Source organism: Hyla sarda, chromosome 6 (genome assembly GCF_029499605.1).
Source record: "Hyla sarda isolate aHylSar1 chromosome 6, aHylSar1.hap1, whole genome shotgun sequence".
In the NCBI taxonomy this organism is placed as follows: Eukaryota; Metazoa; Chordata; class Amphibia; order Anura; family Hylidae; genus Hyla; species Hyla sarda.
In genome coordinates this window covers 275372934-275385813 of record NC_079194.1, presented here as the reverse complement: position 1 = coordinate 275385813, position 12880 = coordinate 275372934, and the positions used below count along the sequence as shown (strand labels likewise).

At 42.4% G+C, this 12880-nt stretch overlaps 1 protein-coding gene across 2 annotated transcripts in view; it reads right to left on the bottom strand.

Annotated features, from left to right (window-relative positions):
• PC (pyruvate carboxylase) overlaps positions 1-12880 on the bottom strand; it is a 537865-nt gene that overhangs the window by 100251 nt on the left and 424734 nt on the right. The window lies entirely within an intron of this gene.

The following is a 12880-nucleotide window of genomic DNA, read 5'->3' as shown; positions in this document are numbered from 1 at the left end:
CTGTTTAACTTTCTGGTGCCAGTTGATATATATAAAAAAAAGTTTTTCCCTCAATAACCCCTTTAAATATTATGTGTACACTAAACAAATACACAAGCTTGGAGTAAAGTGATCTTCCATACATACAGTAACTCTAGCGTTCATATACTTCTTGGACCATTAAAGGGGTATTCCAGGCAAAACCTTTTTTATATATATCAACTGGCTCCGGAAAGTTAAACAGATTTGTAAATTACTTCTATAAAAAAATCTTAATCCTTCCAATAGTTATTATCTTCTGAAGTTTTCTGTCTAACTGCTCAATGATGATGTCACGTCCCGGGAGCTGTGCATGATGGGAGAATATCCCCATAGGAGCTGCACAGCTCCCGGGAAGTGAGTCATCAGAGAGCAGTTAGACAGAAAACAACAACTCAACTTCAGAAGCTAATAACTATTGGAAGGATTAAGATTTTTTAATAGAAGTAATTTACAAATCTGTTTAACTTTCCGGAGCCAGTTGATATATTAAAAAAGTTTTGGCCTGGAATACCCCTTTAAGCTCTGAAAACTTCACCTAGTCTTTGTAGAATTTCCACCTGTTGTCATAGTTTGTCATTTTTTCTTTCATCCCTTATTTGAATGGTCACGGTTATTACAACAAATCATTAAGAAACAAACAGTATATTCAATGTAATGTAAAAAACTTGTATCTTATCAGAGAAATATGCCTCATTCTCCATTTATCAGGCTATTAAAGAGTATCTGTCACCAAGGCAAACTTTTAATATATTGTTCCTTATGTAATTATAAGACAATTTGCTATTTACTTGCTATTATAATTTTCAACCTTTATATGTTTTCAAACGGCCAATAGGTGGCTCTGTTCCCTGCGTAAGTCAAACAGTTAGTAGCCGTCCTGGCAGGAGACCAAACTCAGGAAGTGTGTGCAGGGCATGGTGAGGCACAGCTCTCGCAGGCTTCAGTGATCTCGCGCCTGCTGGGGAACGCCCACTTTCTCCTGCCGGGAGCTCACACAATGTGAGCAAGGGGAAAAGTATGATACACAGCTTTTTAAAGCTCAGCTCAGGTGTTAGGAGTAGTTAGGGAATATAATCTAAAATCAAACACCCGAAACGCATTATGTACTCTGAAAAATTGATCATATCAGTCTTGGATTTATAAGATTGACTCATAGTTCACTAAGGGGGATCAGTATACATGCTACTTATAGAACTATATGAAGAAGAAAGGAGGAAAAGTATAAGATGTCACTACAGTTCTTGATTCACAGCTTATACTGCTCAGAACAGTTTTATAATGTCCTCTATGCTGCTGCTGCTTCTGAAACTGTGCTTTAGAGATATAGGGAAGCATAATTCTCTCTTCTGTATGTATGAAGTATATGGCAGACATCAGTGACTAGGCTATACACATTAAGTTTAGGAACCACTAAAATTAGAGACGGAGGCAGAATGTGGGAAAAATGCCTAGAGCCTAGTGCTACTACTTATGGACGCACATTTGGCAAGTTTAAAGGGGTTATCCAGGAACCAACTGGCTCCAGAAAGTTAAACAGATTTGTAGATTACTTCTATTAAAAAAATCTTAATCCTTTCAGTACTAATGAGCTGCTGAAGTTGAGTTGTTCTTTTCTGTCTAAGTGCTCTCTGATGACACGTGTCTCGGGAACTGTCCAGAGTAGAAGCAAATCCCCATAGCAAATCTCTTCTACGCTGTGCAGTTCCCAAGACAAGCAGAGATGTCAGCAGAGAGCACTGTTGCCAGACAGAAAAAAACAACTCAACTTCAGCAGTTGATAATTATTGGAAGGATTAAGATTTTTTAATAGAAGTAATTTACAAATCTAACAGCAGTAAGATAGGAAAAGGGAGAGCACACAAGAGGCAGACTTCACCTGTACTGGAATGCAGCGTGGTCTCAGCAACCTAACTCTGTATCTCCTGCGGGGTGCACATACACAAAGTATGAAGTATCAATAAGAGCAAATAAAGAAGCACGTACGTGAAGTCACCGCTCAGCGGAGATAGTTGCGTGACGGAGTCTAATCTGCGCAGGTAGAATGGCGCTGAGAGGCTACGACGGCAGTTTCGCACGTGAGTGCATGCTTCTTCCGGCCTCATGTGCGAAACTGCCAGGGTCGCCTCCAAGCGCCATTCTACCTGCGATGATGCCGAGACCCAGCTCCCTGTAATCAGACATGCAAGTTTTTTCCCTGGAATACCCCTTTAATACAGAATACTCAAAAAGACAGGTATACCATATTTTTCGCCGTATAAGACGCACTTTTTCTTCCCCAAAACTGGGGGGGAAAAGTTGGTGCGTGTAATAAGGCGAATACACGCCTATCGCGGCGGTCCCTGCGTCCATCAACGGCCGGGACCCGCGGCTAATACAGGACATCATTGATCGCGGTGATGCCCTGTATTAACCCTTCAGACGTGGCGATCAAAGCTGACCGCCGCGTCTGAAGCCAAAATAACAGTAACCCGGCTGTTCAGTCGGGCTGTTCGGGACCGCTGCGGTTAAATCGCGGCATCCCGAACAGCTTACAGGACACCGGGAGGGACCTTACCTGCCTCCTCGGTGTCTGCTCCGTGCCGGGATCCCCTGCATGGCCGGCGCTCTCCGTCCCGTCATCCAATACGAGCCATATGCGTAGCGGTGTAATGGCGGCGACGGAGAGCGAGGATACTATATAGCGAGGATAGCAGAGACGTTCCGGAGCGACGGGGACACCACGGGGACGCGGCGACCGCGATGGAAGGCGACATCCAGGGCAGCGGTGACGGGTCCGGAGCGGCGGGGAAACGTGAGTATTACCTCCTATACTAGTGGTCTTCAACCTGCGGACCTCCAGCTGTTGCAAAACTACAACTCCCAGCATGCCCGGACAGCCGTTGGCTGTCCGGGCATGCTGGGAGTTGTAGTTTTGCAACATCTGAAGGTCCACAGGTTGAAGATCACTGTCCTATACTTTTCATTGTATTTGGTTCGGAATCTTTATTTTCTAGATTTTTATCCTATAAAATTAGGTGCGTCTTTTATGCCGGCGCGTCTTATATGAGGAAAAATACGGTACTTAAAACCTAAAGGGCACATGATTTTTGTTTTTCCCCAGCTTGAAAAATTCATATAAGAATCTGTGGTAGAGATGAGCGAACTTACAGTAAATTCGATTCGTCACGAACTTCTCGGCTCGGCAGTTTCCTGCGTAAATTAGTTCAGCCTTCAGGTGCTCCGGTGGGCTGGAAAAGGTGGATACAGTCCTAGGAAAGAGTCTCCTAGGACTGTATCCACCTTTTCCAGCCCACCGGAGCACCAGAAAGCTGAACTAATTTATGCAGGAAAAGTCATCAACTGCCGAGCCGAGAAGTTCGTGACGAATCGAATTTACTGTAAGTTCGCTCATCTCTAATCTTTGGCATAACCTTGGATTGCTGCCATTATGTTCATGGACTAGGCAGTCTGGGCAGTGGGTTAGCCCCATTCAGTCTGCATCCAGGCTACCTGCTTGGATTCAGTAAAAAAAGAAAATTCATCATGAAAATCTACCCTTACTCAATAAGTGAACTGCACAACCCACAATGCACTTCTGATCTGAACAAGAGTAATGGTATCGGATACCGAACAGGACTAACAAGACGCTGAAGGCAAAAAGGGTAGGCATTTTGCCAAGAACAATAAAAGTAAAATGCCTTTGGCTTATATGTGATATAAAAATAAAAAAAACCTTTCAAGTACAATATACTGGAGATCATAGATACAATCAAAGAAAAGAAGATAAAGAGCAGTCATATCCCGTTAAAAAGGCTACGGATCTAGCCAAACATATTATAGGCCCTGCAGGTGACTATGAGGTGCCATAAAAGGCAGAAGGTAATGCGTGTTCTGGAGCGGTTGGACAGTATGGAAGATTTAAAGGGGTACTCCGGTGGAAAACTTTTTATCTTTTTAAATCAACTGGCGCTGGAAAGTTAAACCGATTTGTAAATGACTTCTATTTAAAAAATATCTTAATCCTTCCAGTACTTCTTAGCTGCTGAATACTACAGAGGAAATGGTTTTCTTTTTGGAACACAGAGCTCTCTGCTGACATCTCTGTCCATTTTAGGAACTGCAATCAGATAGGTAGAAAATCCCTCTTTAGGCACTGCTTCTCCCAATGGATACACTCGAGTCAGCTAGTCGATTAAAGGTGAATTTTATTTAGACCAATGACGCGTTTCGGGTAATAACCCTTCCTCAGATTGGTGTAACTTGTACAAACAACAGACAGGTATATATACATATAATAAAAGCGGCAAAAATGTGGGCTGGTGAGGTCATAGGGGGGAGGGGAAAGACAGGTGATGTAAGTCACGTAATAGAAATGGACCGAACCAGTATATACAATATTCTAATGGTATCAGTAATAAAATGGTGAAGGGACATATGTACAAAAACTAGTATGAACAGGAGATCTTTTTTTTATATTTTAAAACAAACAATTTTAAAATATAAAAAAAGATTTTCTCCTGTTCATACTAGTTTTTGTACATATGTCCCTTCACCATTTTATTACTGATACCATTAGAATATTGTATATACTGGTTCGGTGCATTTCTATTACGTGACTTACATCACCTGTCTTTCCCCTCCCCCTATGACCTCACCAGCCCAAATTTGGGGCACTTTTATTATATGTATATACACTTGTCTGTTGTTTGTACAAGTTACACCAATCTGTGGAAGGATTATTACCCGAAACGCGTCATTGGTCTAAATAAAATTCACCTTTAATCGACTACCTGACTCAAGTGTATCAATTAGGAGAAGCAGCGCCTAAAGAGGGATTTTCTACCTATCTGATTGCATGCACGGTGGACATTCCTGCACTGGCGTCCACCTCCCTTCGGCTTCGCAGCACCCCTCGGATACCCCTACTCGTTTGTATCCCTTGCTTCGGGTGATATGCGCATATTCATTGCGCTCAAGGTGAGCACAATACTAACCATCATTTCCATTTTTTACTGCTATCTTGGGATAACGCACTAGGCGCCTGTGTGGTTTTTCTTTTTGTCTCTCATTTCATTTTAGGAACTGTCCAGAGTAGGAGAAAATCCCCATAGAAATCATGCTGCTCTGGACAGTTCCTAAAATGGACAGATATGTCAGCAGAGAGCACTGTGGTCATGATGTCATCAGAGAGCTCTGTGTTTTAAAAAGAAAAGAATTTCCTCTGTAGTATTCAGCAGCTAATAAGTACTGGAAGGATTAAGATTTTTTTAATAGAAGTAATTTACAAATCTGCTTAACTTTCTGGCACCAGTTGATTAAAAAAAAAAAAGTTTTCCACTGGAGTCCCCCTTTAAGATGCTCGGAGATACAGCATATTCAGTAATACGAGTAGATCTAAGAATTGCTATATAAGACAATCCTAAATAGAAGAATAGCCTCAAAATCTGAAGGTAGACGTCAAGTCGCCAAAGCTGCTCACCCACAAATCTTAGATCTAAATAGATATGTTCAGGAAAGTAATAAAACTATGAAAAGACATGTTATTTTACAGAAAAAAACAAACGCAGGGAATTTGTCTACGCAAGGTTATACTGCGCTAAAGCAGCTTGTCAACGCCGTATCCTTAAAAAAAACCACATGATTTATGGATCCCACCGCTAAGGCTTTCCAAGTGCTGTTCATGCGGGAGAACAATGACAAGTGTGAACTGCACAGACACCTAAAGAGGGAATTACACAAGGGAACGCAGACGACAGATGATTAACCATGTGGGTGCTGGGTAATATATTATACCGATATAAGCTTTAGTTCGGCAGTCTCTCCAAATATCAGCAGAAACAAGGTGCCCGCTTATACACGTGGTAGGTACCGTCCGCGTCCCCACTTTGATTAAGAAGCCTAACATCAATGTATGTAAATCAAATCTGTAACCATAGCGATGTCTTGTAACGGCATCACACAGTGTGACACTTCTACAGTCTCGCTTATAAGAAGCTTGATACACTTTTTATTCATTCCTATGGTTACATAAGACCTGCACCGACAAGTCTCAAGTCTTCAGGATTCTAACATGTAAATCAAAATGCTCCAAATACTACAAAAATATACTGGAATATAAAAAATATAAATAAATAAATAAAATGTCCTGCAGACATTCCTTCTTTTTCATTTAATTGTTGACGTAACAAGCAGTGCCCGATTCATTCATTTGCATCCATAGGGACCAGGAGATTATCTGCAAAGTCTTTTTTTGAGACATATAGAATATCACCCAACATTTTAGAATACCAAAAGAAGCAATAGTCAAAAATCCCCCACACCACATATAGAAGTAATGCCAATATACCATTTAGAGGGCCATTTCCTCATGGGAACACTAAGCTGATCAATAGTAGTTTAGAGGTTTTGCCAAGATTAACAGTTATCCCCATCCTATGATAAGTCACACGAGGAAAGTTGCAGGTGGCAACTTAGAAAAGAACCGATTTTCCTGGTGCTCAACCTATGTAAGGGAATAATCCACTGGAATGGGGAGGGGGGTAACAAGTACCAGAGTTTAAGAATAACCGTGATATGCCCCCATAACAAGCATCTTAAATTCCTTAATCTCAGGCAGAACCATGTTTAGTGGACTCCTAAACCCCAAACAGGAGAAGCCAATGATGACCTGGTCATCATTGGCTTCTCCTGTTGGGGGTTTGGGAGTCCACTAAACATGGTTCTGCCTGAGGTGAAGACATTTAAGATGCTTGTTATGGGGGCATATCACGGTTATTCTTAAACTCTGGTACTTGTGACACCCCCACCCCCGCCTCCCCATCCCAGTGGATTATTCCCTTACATCGGTTGAGCGCCAGGAGGATCGGTTCTTTTCTAAGTTACCACCTGCAACTTTCCTCGTGTGGATTCCCTGACCGCCCTGATTTACCCCAGAGATGGGAACGATCCAGGCTGCACTCCGACTTCAGACCCAAAAACTGGGTACCAAGCTTCATTAGGTGTTGTGCTCTTAGCATAACACCAAAAGGTGAGCACTTCTCCCTCCGTTGCTGGTGGTTATCCCTGCTCTACCAGAATAACGGCACATAGTTGCGCTTCTTGTCTGTTTTTGTTTTCCATATATTCCAATCCTATGATAAGTGGGAGGGAGACCTCTGAGACCACCATCTATTTTTAAAAGGGCAGTCAATTGTTTCAAATGTGTTCCTCATTTGGGAGATTGCTGAATACAGCACTCACCAATGTTTGGATATCATGTACACAGTGAATTGAGAAGAGGCCGGGCATTCGCACTTTTGTTTAATTCATTTTAAGGGTGCGTTTCCACCTGGCGTATACGCAGCGTATTTCACACTGCACAAAATTTACGGCAGCAGCGGGAAATACGCTGCGTATTTCTTGCTTACACACAGGGCTTTCCGGTGGCAGCTCTACGTGTGCAGTGAGCTTTGGAGGCGCAGTCGCGCGTCAGTCACGCCGGCACACGGCCCTGCCTCCAAAACTCACTACACACATAGGGCTGCCGCCGGAAAGCCCTGTGTGTATAGTGAGCAAGGAATACGCAGCGTATTTCCCGCGGCTGCCGTAAATTTTGCGAAGCGTGAAATACACTGCCCATATGCCAGGCGGGAACGCACCGCACCCTAAAGGGGTACTCCGCTGCTCAGCGTTTGGAACAAACTGTTCCGAATGCTGGAGCCGGGAGCTCGTGACATAATAGCCCCGCCCCCTCATTACATTATGCCCGCCCCTTCAATGCAAGTCTATGGGAGGGGGCGTGACAGTGCCACGCCCCCTCCCATAGACTTGCATTGAGGGGGCAGCGCATGACTTCATGAGGGGGCGGGGCTATGAAGTCACGAGCTCCCGGCGCTGGCTCCAGCGTTTGGAACAGTGTGTTCCACACGCTGAGCAGAGGATTACCCTTTAAGGGACTTTAGTGATAGGTGGAGGTCCCAGAGGTTTGACCCCCACCAATCAGCTAGAGATCTTTTAATCTTAGGATAATCCATTTAATACTATCACTAGCTTCCAGTAAAGCAACAAATGTGTAAAACCTGTTCACACAAAGCTTTTTGTCCAGTAGAATATTGATCAGTTTCCTAACCAAGGTTTTTCATTTGGAAAACATGTTATATGTAACTATTTGTGTCCTTATTTTTACCACAAACTATCATTATAGGGCAATAAAAACTATATATGTAGTACATGACTACTTCACTTGAGTATACGGGAGTCTTTATGATTTCTTGTGATTAACAAGACTGAGTAAAATCTCTTATACTTCATTACATGCAACAATAAACTTTACGGGAACCAATAAAACTAAAGTACAGAGTTTACAAATGCTCCATTTTATAGGAAGAGCTACTATTCACCATATATGCATTATATCCAGTTGCTTACACTTTGCCAACAGATTCTGCAACGCTATTCAGAGACTATCTTCACTACCAGGGACTATAAGAACTTGAGACATGGAAGATAAAGATGTGATCGTGAGAGCAGACTTTTTCCTTTAATGGTGGCGAAAAAAAAGTGTAGTGGGCAACAATAAGACATTATCAGTGTAAAACATATAATCCAATTTAAGTAGACTAGAAGAGACAATCTATCCCCAGTTTAGAGGTGGCTATACACATTAGATAAGGTAGCTTGATGGATGGTTGTACTACCATTGAGGAGTAGCGGGGGTATAAAAGGGTTGTCTGGCAGAAACAATTTTTTCCCCCAAAACATGACTTGGTTGCCTGCTTTAACAAAAAAACTGTTACTGGTATCGCTGCCTGTGGTCTTTGCTGCGCTCCACTTACTGGTGCTGGGGTTTACTGGGGCTCAATATGTCGCTCAACGAATTACTGTCTGAGGAGGGACAATACTACTGCAAGTGATTGGCTGAGTGACAATGTGATGTATTGGGCTCCAGCACAAGGAAACTAAGTTCACCAGAGATCTAGTGGCGTTGTCTGCATAAGACACTGCCATTCTACTGGACATCTTGGGAGCTCAGGTCCCCTTGGGACTCCACCAAACTCTTACCCAAGAGACCATTAGAAATTGTTTATGCATATGGTTCTGGCAGCCAAAACCCTGATTGCAAAATGCTGGAAACTTTCCCTTCCCCCATCGGAGACTGATCTGATAGCAAGGATCAGGGAAATCCACTCTCCTGAATACCTTACTGGCTCTCTTAACTCTTTGCCTCTATTTCTTTCTGTTTGGGAGCCTTGGGACAGGTTTCTAGATAGGCAGCCTCCTTAGTCTTTCTTGACACTATCTTCCCTTTTCTTCTGGACGCCCCCCCTATCCCTTCTCTCTTGTCCTTTTTGTGTAGTCCAGATGTTGTTTTTGTTTGTCTTGTTTGGTTTTGATTCGTTCTTTACTGCTCTGTTGGAGCCCGGTATTGGGCCTCTTGGGATTTCTCTAGTAGAATTCCTAGTTACTGCATTGCCTGCCGGTTGAGACTTTTATCATGAGCTTTACCTTGCCTTTCTCCTGGTATTTTTTTTTTTTTTTTTTTTTGTTTTGACTCGAACTTTATGCTACAATGTATCTCATGATGTTCTGACTTCATATTGTAAAACCTTAATAAAAATTAAAGTTGGGGAAAAAAAAAAAAAGACACTGCCATTCAGCCAATCACTAGCTGCAAGGGTGGTCCGCCTCAGCCAGTGATTGGCTGAGCAGCAACATATTGGGCCTGTTAGATCAATTATCAATATTGATATCTGAATGGGGGAGTGTCCTAGCTAGAATTATCCCTCGTAAGATCAGTACTATATATCCGATGAAATGACATACTAATGCTAGGTATAGGTCTCAAGCATTTCTTCCTTGATATGCCCTTCCATTCCTGAGATATGAGGGTTTATAGCTTGTATAACAATTCAGGGAACCAGTCAGATGGGAGTGAATATCAGGTGCTGAGTGGGTTTATACAGTCCAGGGGTGTGTATTAGGCATGCACGCCCCTTAATGCATAACATTGACTGACTGTATAATCCCACCCATCACCGGAGTGTCACTGCTATTAAAATTAAGCTCACGCCCATCTGACCGATTCCCTGAATTGTTAAACAAACTATGAACCCTCCTATCTCAGGAACAAAAGGGTGCGTCATGAAACTGTAAAAGGTTTTTGATCGGGCACCCATAGCTATTTAATGACCGTAAAATCTAAACATTTTGGGGGTTGGCCACAGGTCCTCTTTAAGCAAGCATCCTAGTTATGTTTTAAGGAAAACCCTCCCCCCCCCCCCTTTCAGTTAACCCCTTTAAAAGAGGAGAATACCATTTCAACGTATTCTTAGCTTATTTTAAAGGTTTGGAAAACCTCTTTAACCTCTAAGCGTAAAAGGGCCATATGTTGAAATATACCGGATTTGAGCGAACATAAAGCTGGAGCTGTCACACAGACGTGTTTTCCCTCCATAGGGCATAAACTAATTAAAGTTTTCTCATTTTTGCTTCTTGCTGTGTATAAAAGGTGGAACCTTCTGGCACGGGGGCTTAGCAGAGTTTGACACTTGTTGAACAAAAGCTATAAAGATATTAACTTCCGGATAATTAATAGTAATGCCAGAGCTTCTCGTGATAGGTCATGAATAATTCAGTATATGTAATGATAATAAGAAGCTCTAATATAACACTGGATGATATTCCTTACTTAAATTGCTCAACCTTAGACACCAGCAATATAATGAGAAGTTCCTACGATAGGCACAGCTTGCAAAATAGAATATTTTTTGTCATAATTTAGATGGTAATGTGGATAAAAATGGCATTTTTAATAAATGTCTAGAGATCATCAGTACATATCATTAAAAAGGCACTAACTCGGAGAACAGTTTCAATGTGATATAAAAACTCACTGGGGGATATTGCGCCTCGCCATACATTTTCCACCTAAGGGAGTGGAAAATAGAGCATTTCCTTCTGTGCACAAAAAACATGGATAGACCAGGTCCACCAGGAGAAGGTCCCTAAATGAACATATAAAGAAGTGTCTTCCAAATAAGACAACCCCATCATTCGGTGCATCACTGAAAAGTTGGCAATGCCACTCTCTGTTATATAGTACCGTATATACTCTAGTATAAGCAGAGTTTTCCAGCACGATTTTTTGTGCTGAAAATGCCCCCCTCTGCTTATACTCGAGTGAACAAAAAAAAAATATATACCAGTGGAGGGGTGGTCCGGGCCATCCATCTTCGGCCATCTATGCTGCAGGGACCGTCCGGTGGGGAGGGTTAGTGGTTCCGGGCTGTCCATCTTCACCGGGAGGTCCTCTTCTCTGCTCCGGGCTGGCCCCGAACTAGTGACGCCACCGCGCAGGGACGTTCATGGGCAGGGACGTCACAGACGTCTGCTGTGCACGGATGTCCCTGTGCGTCATCGTCATTGCAACGTCACTAGTACGTGGCCGGCCTGGAGCAGAGAAGAGGGCCTCCCGGTGAAGATGGACAGCCCGGAACAAATAACCCTCCCCACGGACGTTCCCTGCAGCATAGATGGCCAAAGATGGATGGCCCGGACCACCCCCTCCACTCGAGTCAATAACTTTTCCTAGGTTTTTGGGGTGAAATTAGGGGCCTCGGCTTATATTCGGAACGGCTAATACTCGAGTATATACGGTAAGTTAGAAAAAAAAATCCAGATTATGAAAGCAAACGTCAAGCAATGAAACAGGTAAGGTTTACCCTTCAAAAGCAAAATTTGCTAATAAACTGGAGAGACACTTTGATACGTTAGGATTACTACTCTTGAAGGTTGTTAAAAATGCCAAACTATATTTTAGGGAATATGTATCTCGCTTCCCAACAGCTGCAATATGGCTGACAAAACCGTTTTCTTCGACTAGCTGCTCCGATCTAACTGTTCCTTATTTGTACAGATCTTATTGACAAAATATGTTTAGCGCAAAATGTCTAGAAAGGCCTAGGAAGATTAGTTTAGAGAATGCTTAGGCAGCACAAGGACGGAGGCTTACAATGCTGCACAATTACATACAGAAGATGGAGGCAAAATAACACACAATGCACACTTGTCTACTCAAGGCCTCCTTTATCAGCAGTACAGGATTGGTCTGACACATTCCATTTCTTTAATTATTGAAAATATTATTTTTATTTTAATGATACCCATGTCTCTGTTGTAATTCGATCACTTGGGGGGAAAAAATACACTTTGTACCATTGTGCAAAAGAAAAAAAATAAAGAATTAAAGAGTAAAAAAAAAATTGTGATGTTAGTTGGCTATTCTGAGATTAGGATAAAACTGGGTCATGGGTATAAATACCATATATACAGTATTAATAATAATATAGCTATTTCACACTGATGAACAGACGAATGTCTCGAAACCCATTTGTGTTTGGCAAATAAATACAGTGACCCCTCGACCTACGATGGCCCCGACATACGATCATGGTAGGTAGACCACTGTCCTATACTTTACATTGCACGGATCCCTCAACATACGATGGTTTCAACCAACGATGGTCCATGTGGAACGGATTACCATCGTATGTTGAGGGACCACTGTATTCAGGTTGGTCATTCAGATAGGGCCTTTTGAGTTTCATATTTGGATCTTTAAATGATAATAAAAATAATAATAATAAAAAGACCAATTACTCATCTGATAAATTCTTCAACATTACATCAGCATTCCTTGACTATCTTTGTTTACTGTGCTTTAGCAATAAAATGCTCGACCACCTCTGTGACCCCTACAGCCAATCAATCCCTTGATTACCCAGTCGGCATTGCTGGGGGTTGCCAGGGACAATATGGAGGCAGCCCCTTACCCTTGTTAGAACCCTTTCCTACAGCAACCAATCACAGCTCAGCTAACGAGCTCTGGTAAAGTGAAAGCCGA